Raw genomic sequence first — 12,259 nt, 5'->3', positions numbered from 1 at the left:
TGGAGAGCACATCTACTTTAGAAACATCTGAAGTGAATAATTAGTTAGCAATAGGAATTAATTAAAACAGGACTTATCAGAGAAATCTTAATAACATTTGTTTGTAAATAACATCATGAGTTATAAAATTGATTTAAGGTTATATTTCATGCTGTAGACTAGTCGGTTATGTCACTGGTGTTACCATCAATCTCTGGAATAGACATACTTAACACAGTCAAGGCAATCCAACATACAGAGAGCTAAAAAAAAAAAAAAAACTACTAAAAAAGTTTGATTTTTACACATACCCTAAAATCCACTCTGCAATACAGAGTACGTTGTAATAATTAGCAAAACTATTTAAAATTTATAGAAATGTTTTTACATCTAGTTTAGGATCAATTTTTCAGACTTCAAAATAACCTTAAGTCAATCTACAAGTAGTATTTTGTCAGAAAAGGCTCTCAAGGATATTTGGTGTCCCCACTGAATCTAGGTGAGAGTGAACAAGCATTTTGGCACAGGCTTTTTCTAAACGAGAATATTGGGAATAACCATTTGTTATTGCAGGGACTGGTACTAGCTTGAGAAAGTGTGACATGCCTGCTCACTGTGAAAAATTAGTCATCTTTGCACTCAAACTTTAAGGGCAAAGTATACAAATCCAAATTTCTTTCAAGGCTTTTATTTATGTAGAGTTTGTCTTAAGTGCCTTTTACATTATTTCATCAAGCCTCTTCAGATTAGAAATTTCCACTGTCTTGTCTTTTTAAAGACAGCCCTATTTTATTATTTTTTTCTATTTTAAGCTCCTTAGGATAAAGAAAATGTGTTGTAGAATACTGAATTATCTTGTCATATATAAACTTACCAGAAACAAACTGACTAATTTTAAAAACAAAATATAGCTTTTCAAAGGACATGCTTATCTGTATGTTTTATAATAATAACTTTATCAAAAATATGCTGTTTGATAATGACTATATCAAATAAAGTCAGAAAGTTTAGGGATAAGAGTTAAGAAACAGGAAAGGTTGGTTGTAAGAAGAAGCAATTTGACAATTTTAAAAAATGTTTTGTGTGATAGTTCATCTAAGACAGAGAGTTATTTAATCCAAACCAGTGTGTTGCTTATGGTTTAAAATCCAGTCAGTAGTGTGATAAGAGAATATGTAGAAGAACAGTAAAATTACAACTTTGACACATTTTGTATACATATTTTATCTGAATACTGTGGATGTATGTTGGTAATTAGTATTTTTCTCAAAGTAAAGTTATTGTTTTACTGAATGACATACATATTTGAACTCAGAAGAAAGAAAACCTTAATAGTGGTATTTCTAGATAAATTAATAATTAGAATTCTGCTTAAAAAGAAAACAATAAAGTTAACACTGAATCTCAAACAAATGAGGAATCTAAATGAGAAAATAAAAGGTGTATTCTTATAATATGAGTTGTGTCCATTCAGAAGATAACTTGTGTAAAGATTCATAATGAGGCTTTCAAACAAATTATGATTTATTTAATCACAAATATGTATTTCAATTTATAAAATAGTCCTTTGACTGTAAGTTTAGAAAACTTCCGTAACCATACAATGATGTAAGGTCATTGACAGTTGGCATTGTTTTTGAGTTATCTGTATTTACACATCAACACTGAAAAGGTTAATAAATTACAGACCAACAAACATGTAACTTACTGTTTACCAAACAGATGTAAAACTTTTTGGCAATTAAACAGAATTTGTATTATGCTATAGATGTTTTCAGAAAAGATTACTTTTCTTTCCTTCAATTTCATTGCTAAGTTTTTGTGTGCGCGTGTGTGTTTTTTTATTTTTTTTTCTCCTCCTTGTATAGGCTCTTTAGTGCTATTGTCCAGAAAGGCAATAAGTAACGGAATAAGGCTTTTGTTGGGAGGCAAGAGTTGGCAAATCAGCCAGTTTCAACAAGAATTCTGCCAGTTTTAGCCATTGTGTGGCCATTTGGGGAAAGGCTTCAACATTTTATGTTAAAATACTGCGTGATCTTCTCATTTACCCTAATTTGAAAGGTCATTCCCTGGAATTTAGTAAAATCTGAACATTAAGTATATTACAGGAAGCATCTTCTAACTTTTTTCCTTTCAAAGTCAGTGAAGGAATACATATTAGGTTGAAGTAAGAATTAAAAAATGAAAATTAATTTTTGAATATTTTCTTTTTGGAAATATACAGTGATTCTAACACCTTCAGTATTTTTACCCCAGCACCTCTTGAATAATATATAAACTCACATGAAGCCAATATCCAGTTTTCTGTGAATTAGACTCTAGCATAAAGAAACATTCATTAATTTATTCATTTATTCATTTAAATATTTAGTAAACAGTTTTAGGGCACCTAATATACAGCACTTATCTAGGTGCTTCATATATATTAGTGAAATGAAAATCAGGCAGAAATCCTTGCACTGGAGCTTACATGTTAGTGAGTGGATGGAAAATAAAAAATAACAGCAAGGTTGGGTATGGTGGCTCACGCCTGTAATACCAGCACTTTGGGAGGCCAAGGTGGGCGGATCACTTGAGGCCAGAAATTTGAGACCAGCCTGGCCAACATGGCGAAACCCCGCCTCTACTAAAAATACAAAAATTAGCTGGGTGTGGTCATGCTGAGGTAGGAGAATCACTCAAACCCGGGAGGCAGAGGTTGCAGTGAGCCAAGATCATACCCCTGCACTCCAGCCTGGGCAAGAGAGCAAGACTATTCAAATAAGTAAATAAATACAAAACAAAACAAAACAAAACAAAAAAACAGTAAATATGTAAATTATAGTAGATTGGTGCAAGATGATTAGTATTACAAGAAAAAAGGACAAACTAAACTAGATGAAGAAGAAAAGAGGTCTGTGGTGGTATAGACGTAGGTTGATTTTAAATAATTATCGATGTAAGCTCTTTAGAAGAGTTCACATTGGAGCAAGATTGCAGGGTGGTGAGGGACTTAGGTATATGGATATGTGAGAGAAGAACATTTTATGCTAATTGAAAGAAACCTACAAGTAATTCTTAATTCTCCTTTAGAAAATGTGTATATCCTTCTTTAAATCTGTGCCAATTGAAATCAGAAGTACTGGCAATAAGTAAACTTGTCTAGAGGTGAAGGACTTGATAAATGGAAGAAGAGACATTTAAATCTGGAATACAAGATCTATAGGTCCATAAGTAAGGAAGATAGCACTCTTTTCATATTCAGATGCTAATGTGATGCTTATGTAATGTAGAGCAAAAGACAAATAAACCTAGAAATTATTAAAATAAATACTCCTTCATACTATTATGAGATCATTGTATTACTATTATAATCTTATATCAATGAAATTATATGATGCACAATGATCTTTGTTCCTTACCAAAAATTTAATTTCATTGCAAACAGTTGTTAAACTGGAATGGATATACTGTTATAACTGATGTCCCTATACATATTAGGTTGAACTAAAATGTCCAGACAAATAAAAAAGCATGTCTGTTATAAAGACTGTTTCCCTTCCATGATGATAACATCACGCAACTATTTCTGTAAGGAAAATGTAGACCAGAATGTAGGACAAGCCTTTGAGTCTAAACTATTTTGAGTAAGGGGGTAGAACGTTGTCAGAGTGTAAACATCTAACATCTTTTATTTCTTTTAAAACAGCACATGCCATTTCAAGACCTACACCATAGTTAGATTTAATGAAACATTGAGATGGAGTCTCTCTTTTCTAAGTTAGGAATCCATTAACTAAATTTATTTAACTTATCCAGGCCTCTAGTTTAGGAAGCCACATGTCATATTTAAGGTTTTGAACATATGCAGTCTTTTACGGTACTGGAGTCAGGACAGTTGAGAACTTGCTGAACGAACTTAGCTTTCAGGATTAGTATGAAAAGTTACACATTTAATGGATGTTTTTGAAGAATGCTTGCATTATATCTAAACTCAAATATAAAGTCTTTGTTAATTTTGGTGTGTATTTACTTTGAAGGAAGTAGACTGGAATTTGGTTCGTTAAATATAAACATATATTAATTTTATGATCAAAATGACTTTCACACTGATAACATGGAACATAGAACAGGAAATCCTTTTGGAAAGTGCATAATTAAGGAAGTTAGCTATTGTGAGAAATTCAATTAATTAAAAAATTAAACAATATTTAGGAAAATCATTATATGAATTTCACTCCTGCCAGGTTGTTCCAGGCCTTAATATTTGCTCATATCTCATTTGAAGGCCTTCCTATTCAAATTAATGAAGACAAATATTCATCAAATCTTTATTCTTAGGAATATCACTTTCTTTAACCATGGTATTTGCAATGGAATTAGACATAAAAAATTTTTTTTTCAAAGTAGGAAAGGTAAAAATTATATTAGAAGCAATTGAAAGGGAGATATTTCAGAATATCTTAACCAAAGAAAACATAAAATTGCAAACACAGTGAATCTGGTTGTTATTTATTTCAAGTTTTTTGATGTTTTGTCAATAACTGAAGGTTTGCTATGATAATAAATATATACATATTTATTATATGTATTTGATTTATCTGATTTATCAGACATTAAAAGATCTGATTTATCAGGTTTTGTCATTTTAGAAAACACTCTAGTTAAGATATTGAGTCTTGATCTTGTGACAAGATGAAAAATAGAGTGACAGCCAGCAGTATGGATTAAGACTTTACACTTTGATTGGAACTGTCTTTACAAAACATGGAAGTGGTGGTGTTGTTGTCCAGAGTAGGAGACCTGTCTTGCTGGCCTTTGACATCTAGCATAGGGCCAGGCACCTCATAAGTACTTATTATGAGGTACTTTTATGGACCATATTGTTTAATCCTAGTATCCCCTAATAGAAATAAATGTATAGTCATATGAGTTAAAATATAAATATTCTTTGACAGAAATAAACTATGGGATGAAAAATCAGTCTGCTTTCTTCCCCCAAATGAAATATACTGCAATATTACCAGATTTTAATTTGTTTAGAGAAAGAGCAATTTTGGCATACAGGAAAATATGCTACTCTTGACCACCTGAGGTCAGAATGTAGCTATTGGGCATATGGTTTGGAAAAAAAGTCAATGTTAGGCTAAGTGAGAAAACTTAGTGGAAGGAGAGGGATACCAAAAGAGAGATGGAAGTCTATTGCCAGCTGCAGATTGTACTTACTGTATAGTTTTTCCTAAAGCCCTGAAAGTCATGCCTTCTATTTCCTGGGAAAACTCTTGGCCATTTGTTTCTGATGTCCATGTCTGTCTTTTGAATTCTGTCCCTTACTCTCTGATCTATAAAAGTATCTGAAGTGGCTTAAAAACATTACACACACACACACACACACACACACACACACACACACACACACATATATACACACACATATATACATACATATATATTTTTTACCTTATTTTATAAGAGTAACTGTCATGTGAATTACCTGAAACATGGGTTTTTAAACTGAGAGTTGAAGAACTCTTAACATAGCTATCAAAAAAGAGATCCTATGAAACTCATGCAACTGTATGGAAAACGTGAGTCCCTTTGAAAGTAGTTTGTTTGTTTGTTATTTATGGAAAAAAAGTTTTTGGTTTCATTACATCCTCAATGTGGGTCTTAATTTATAAAATATTGAATGATAAATTCTTAAAATGAATTATGTTAAACCAAAACCTAAATTTTTTTTTGCCCTCCTATTGCACAGGCACTCTTTCTATTTTTGAAATATAATAAATAAGAAAATACAAGTGTCTCCCATTAGGTGGCAGTAATAAGTTCCTATAATAAGAACTTTAAAAAAAATAGTCAAAAACAACTTGGAATCCTAAAAACTGAATTTATTGGATCCTTCTTAATGTTCTCATTTTGAGATTGTGGAGCTGCTATAATAATCAAAACTAAAATTTTCTGACAGATGTCTACATTTATTCTACTGTAGTATAGTCACACAAGTAGCAAATAAATTTGTATAAATAAGTTTACTTTTATTATCCTGTGTTAGAATAGATTCAGTTTGGATTTGGTGAATCATATCACTATTCAACTTTGCACAACTTTGGTAATGAGAGGTCTAATAATAGATAATACACAATAGTATAATGAAATATTTAGGATTTAGATTCATAATATATTTAGGATAAAACCAGAGTTTTGTCAATGAGGATTGTGCAGCTTTGGGTTTCATTGAGTTTCATGTGTAAAGAAACACAACAATTTTTGTTTAATATACCTTTTTAAATTGTTCATATGCAGGTATTTTTAAGTGTTCAAGTTCTATGGAGATAGTAATTGTCAATATCAATTTTATTAGGTTCTGGCATGTATTGTACGATGGCAAAAGGATGGTCACTCTAACACTGTAATTACAAATCACACTTGTTCACTCTTCCTGTCTTACAGATAGATTGCATTCTGTCTATCCATATGGATGTTGATTGTTTGGAATGAAATTTGCATAGAAACAAATTATGTCCTCAGTCTCATTCACAACAGACTTAAGGTGAACATAAAAATTTATTAAATATGTACTAAATGCCAAGTACTAAAAAATTTCCACGTGTTAATTCACGGATTACTTACAAAACCTTATAAAGCAGTATGATTATCACTTACACTTTATAGATGAGAAAGAGGAACTGATAAGTGGTAAATTTGGGGTTCATATGTGGATAGTCTAAATCCAAAGTGCATCACAGTGTACTTCTATAAATACCATATACTTAAATTTCTAAAATAAATGCAGAAATTTTTTCTTAATTTATAAAGTATATTTGTATATTTGTAGAAAAGACAGAAACAAATATATCATTAAAAGTAATATTTTAAAGACATATTCACATTGACTAATAAAACATTAAACATGTTACTATAATATTGTTTCCATTACTAAGTACAAAATAAAAATCAGTTTTGTATTGATGACATTCTTTTCCCATGATTTTAACCCTCTTTTTCTATTATAATGTTATTTATTGCTCTCTGATACTTACCAAAATTTCTATTTTTCCTTCAAATTATCCTTGGAAGAAAGGCAAAATCGAGGTGCATATGCAAAAGATCTGCATAATCATTGGTCTCAGGTTAATTAGTGAACACCGTTCAAATTAACACTCATTTGTAAAATTTATGAATTCAGTAGTTGGATACAAGAAAAACTTATCTTCATTTTGGTTAATAAAACCAAACCTGTGTGCTCATGAATATGTATTGATCCTCCATGTGACTAGGCTGTAAGGAGATGGGCACTTATAAACCATCTAGTTGGTACGTAACTAAATCATTGCAATTTAATATACCAAATGATATGCTCAAAATTCACTATAATTTTATGAGAAACATAAATGAGCTTAAGTTAGCCTAAGTCTGAATAGAGAAATAACTACAGTTTTATGCAAAAGTTCATGGCATATTAACTTTTTTTTTTTTTGAGATGGAGTCTCGCTCTGTCTCCCAGGCTGGAGTGCAGTGGCCATATTAACATTTTTTAATTCAAAAAGATATGTTCTGTGTTAAGGGAAATAAGATTTGTCTGAAAATTGGGCTTCATTCAGCAATGTTAATAAAATATAAAACTATAGCCTCAATACCATAGGGGTTATTTATGTATTCATTTTGGCTTATGCTAGGTTGAACTGGGTTGGGATTTTTGTCTTTTTAATCTTTAGTGATGGAAAAAGTGTATAACACATTTAATTTGAACCATGAAAAAATTAAAAAATAAAACATTTTAACATTTCAAAAGTAAATACACTAGTTGGGCCATCTTTGCAAACAATAATATTTTGGTGTGTTAGTTTTGAATAATACTGTCTCTTAAGTAAACAGACTAATTGAAGAAAAAAATGGAAGAATTGTGTTTTCGGAAAATATTTGCAACTTATTACCTGATAATAATTCTAGTAACCTAGGAAACAGAGACCCTAACTCAGTTTACAGGCAGTGATACTATTTTATATTTTTGTAAGAAGTAAGACCTGATTGTGTCCTTAAAAATGGAACACATTTCTTCTCTTTTTTGTAATATAGCTTACTACAATTAAATTAATTTGAGTTTAAGATTATTCAAATAAGGAAAAATGCAGAGATTAATTGACTTAATCTAATTCACATGGTCCATGTGAATAAATGGGAAAAGGATAGATCCATCTGGTTAGAATGCAGAGTTTATCTTGTATTTCTGGTAAGTTTTTATTTTCCACCTATTTGCATCATAATATTTTTGTATATTAAATGAGAAGATGTCTTGAAATAATATGTAATCCAGTATGGTACATGTACTTTGTCAGAAAAATAGAACATACCTGAGAAATTGTGAATGGGTATAGTTTACCCATAGATTTGAAAACCAGATACAGATAAATGTTTTAAATAGCTGTGTACCATTTGTCTATCTTAAGCGTATTCTCCAAAATTGTGAGTAAGTCAAAACTAAGATACATTACACACTTGACTCTCATAAGAGTGTCTTTCATTAACACCATTGCAATGATAGAGCTTGTGTTTATGGTTTAATAGCTTCTCTGAATGCCAAGCATAAGATACGCAATAAAGCAAAAGATTTTAAATAACCTTTCTTGAACATATTTGTATTCTGAAAAGTTGGTACTGTAATCATATCTCCAAAACCAGAATTATTTGTTAAAGCTGTATTCAAGGTCATATGTAGAGTATGAAATAAATTTGGTTTACTGAATACATTTTTGATCCTTTAAAGATTATTATTGTTTTCTATAAAGATCTAGAATAATCTTTTAAAATTAAGTTACTATCAAACTTCTGCCATGTAGATAAAATTGGTAACAAAATATTTTTACAATGTTTCCAAATATGATCTAGTTAGAAATATGTAGTGATGCTATTAACTGAAATTCAGTTAGTCTTTATGTGTTTATCAAATAACTTGTCCACATTAATCTGTAAAGCAAATAACATAATCGTTTTACCTTTATATTATTTTCAATATTTTTTTATTAAATTTTATTTCTGTTATGCATGAAAAAATAGTGTAATATGTGCAAGTGAACGTAAATGTTCTTACAAATATGCTAAGTATTGACTTCACTTAAAATTCATACATGTTCGGAGTTACCAGTGAGAAAAGCATATACATCTTGCCCATTCATTTAAAACAATTTTCAAAGTTACAGACCCAGTATTATTTTTAAAAATGTTTTTGTTATTCCAGTTTTTCAAAGTGAATGAACAGTTTCATATATTATAAAAATCTACATATTTTAACTTTTAGTATAATGCTTTGGTATGTAAGATAGAAAAATTCTTGTAACAATAACTGAAAACATTATCTCTTTAAGAAATAGAATATTTCAGGTAAAACATATTTTAGCTCACGTTATTCACATAATGTTTCAATTCTGTGTTTAATTTTACTTATTTAGAATTGACTGAAGGCTCAATGCATTGATTTTATGATGCTACAAGGAAACATCATCTAGCAAAGTAAATTCATTTCTTTATGGCTAAAAGCATGCATTGATACTCTGACATTCTCTTATCATTAAAGAAAGCACATTTTGAACACAATAATCTGAATTTTTATTTCAAACTTCCAGTTATGTCCTCAAAGATTTCCTTTGGCGAATGACCTTCAATGTTCATCGTCTAGTGTTTTTCAAAAGTATTTTTGGAAAACAAAGATTATAACCCATACTGTTAGTAAACTCATAAAAATTTAATCAAATTATATAAGAGAATTATGGGTTTGGGGCTGGCAATTAAACAAAAATTAAGGAAGTTTGGAGAGTTTCTCATTATAAAATATGATTGTAACATAATACCTCCTAAGAAAATAATCTGAATTAAAAAGAATGTTGTTTTAATTTTTGTTACTAAGCCATCGCATTGGGTTAGTAAATGTGTTGTTTCCACTTTCTCCCCCATTTATATAATGGCGAAAGTCACATTCTAAAAACACTCTTCCCATTTCTACACATGTGTCAGGGAACTCAGTACAATTGAAGATTGAAAAGAGAGAGAAATCAGCCATGATACCTTTAAAGAATCACAAATCTAAGAATTAATTTAAATCTTCATTATGTTGAGGAATTTGTGGAAAAATTGAGTTGTAAATTACTGAGGAGTTACTCAGGATGTTTGTAGCCTACTATTAATGTGCCAGATATGAGTGATTAAGTACAGGATGCTTCCAATGCAGGACATCTTGGAAAGTATAATTTCATTTACGTAAGAAACTGTATAACTTAAAAATTATATCTATCAATGTCATTTAAAATTTGACATCAAACTTTCTCCAGCAACAAATTTGTGCTATATCTATACAAACAATTTGTTAAGCAGACACTAGTTTCTTAAATTGTTCAGGACAGTCTGTACCATCGGAATGAGCATTAACAGATGTTTTATCTCAACATTTCAGTAAGTTCCATCCTGGAAATTCTTTTTTAATAAGTACTTTAATTTCTTCATTTAATCATCTAATATACTTGTTTAGGAAAGCTGTCACATTTCTTTATCCACAGATATCTTGGTATCACACCCTCCTCCAAAAGCTTGCAGAGGGGAACCAGTCAAGTTGAAGTATTCTCTTAAAAATTTCAAAATTAAGAATTGTTTTAACAATCTACATTTCCTAAACTCTAGGTCTTTTCTTTGTAGCTGACACCATGATCCACATAAAGAGGAAACAGTTCAGGGTTAGCAGAAAACAGATTTAAACACATCTGGCAACAATGAACAACAAAAATTAGTTCAGTAGTTACAGATATATGTGTAAATAAAGGTGAAAGGCAAATAAAAGCAAATGTAACAAATGCAAAGTGATTACTTTTCAAAACTCTGCATTGTGTTCAACCACAGAGTAAGTGAGACTCCGAGACCCATTAAGTAGCTATTCTTTCACCTCTTTCTTAGAGCTGATAACATGGAAAGTTTAAAGACCCTTCCTGGGGGAAAAATGTTTTCCAGCTGTCAAGATTCAAGCTTAGCTAATAGTAGAGCTAATTTTAAAAGGCATTGTTCTCTGATTAAGGTATTTGTTCAGAAATATGTCTTTTAATCCATTTAGATTTTTAATACTTGCTAAATTTATTTTCTAGAATACCATGGTAAACAATATTATCTAGTAGTATTAGATTTTGTATTAACTTTGGGGTAATAGGCTGTATTTTCTCTAGCATGTGAAATAAATGAGAGTATGTTTCAACATTATTTCAATGCTACCTACTAAATTCTATAATAGAAACATTGCCAAACTATATGAGAATACTACTTAGAATAAATATATTTATTTTGAATGTGCACTTACCCAGTCCAGCTCTTAAGGAAATTCTTTGTGAAATATTCTTAGGATGAAACTTTACTTTCTGAGATTCCGCAGAAGAGGCAAGGTGGGAAAGAGCGAAAGCTTTGCAATGTGATCCTGCAATCAGGATGAGATTCAGTTAGCAGAGCTTGATGGTCCTAAAGCAGGAGGTGACACTCTGCTGGAGAGAGAGAGGTTGTTCTGAGTAGATTGTAAGTGTTGTCAGATTGTAAGTGATCAGCAGCAGAAGGGAAACATCAGAGCTTCCTGTTACATCACTCTGACCCCGCCTGCAGTTAGTGTTAGGTTACTTTCTTTCTCAAATAGCATACCCCAGGAAAGCAGCACTCCTTTCTTATTGTGAGACAAGAGCAAGAAGCAGCCTGAACAGGGAGAGATCATAGGCTGTGTGAATGCATTGTTACCAGTAAAAAGCTGGCTGGCTTTCACCTTGACTGAGTTCTGTTAGAACTTGCCAAACAAGCTACTTGTGATTTGAAGGAAATCTGAATATAGTATTCTGCTCAAAGAATCAAAGAGTTAGGCGTGTGTGCGTGTGTGTGTGTGTGTGTGTGTGTTGAATTATAGCTTACAAAGTATCCAGGAAAAAAATATCTAACAAATCTGTGTTCATAGCACAACACAGAAAAAAAATTAACTGCATTCATCATAATTGGTTTTGTGATTTGGCTCTTATTAATTTGGAGCTCTGCTAATTGGGTGCTATTCCTCCATCAGTTCCTAAGTGCAGTTCCTAATCAGTTACTCAGATCAAGAAACTTTATCCTGCAGTTTTAAAATCTTTTATTTTTTCCTTTACCTTCTTCATAACATAAGAACATGAGTGTATGTGTTATAAATTCAACTTGTGTATGTGTGTGTATAGAGTATTTCTTTTATAATATATAATATATCAGTATTATATTTGTCAAAATAGCCTTTGGAATAATTCATAATTTTAAAATTACT

The 12,259-nt window shown here is 30.9% G+C and overlaps 1 protein-coding gene across 2 annotated transcripts in view; it reads right to left on the bottom strand.

Annotated features, from left to right (window-relative positions):
* CALCRL (calcitonin receptor like receptor) overlaps nucleotides 1-11,696 on the bottom strand; it is a 106,936-nt gene extending 95,240 nt beyond the window's left edge. The window contains exon 1 of one of the 2 annotated variants that reach the window (XM_050752806.1): nucleotides 11,294-11,696. The gene's annotated coding sequence lies outside the window, so the exon portion shown is untranslated. The remainder of the gene's footprint in view (nucleotides 1-11,293) is intronic. The other variant, XM_050752805.1, reaches the window with a different exon arrangement.
* Between the last annotated feature and the right edge of the window lie 563 nt (nucleotides 11,697-12,259).

Source organism: Macaca thibetana, chromosome 12, assembly GCF_024542745.1.
Source record: "Macaca thibetana thibetana isolate TM-01 chromosome 12, ASM2454274v1, whole genome shotgun sequence".
Taxonomy (NCBI): Eukaryota; Metazoa; Chordata; class Mammalia; order Primates; family Cercopithecidae; genus Macaca; species Macaca thibetana.
This window is presented reverse-complemented; position numbering and strand designations above follow the sequence as displayed.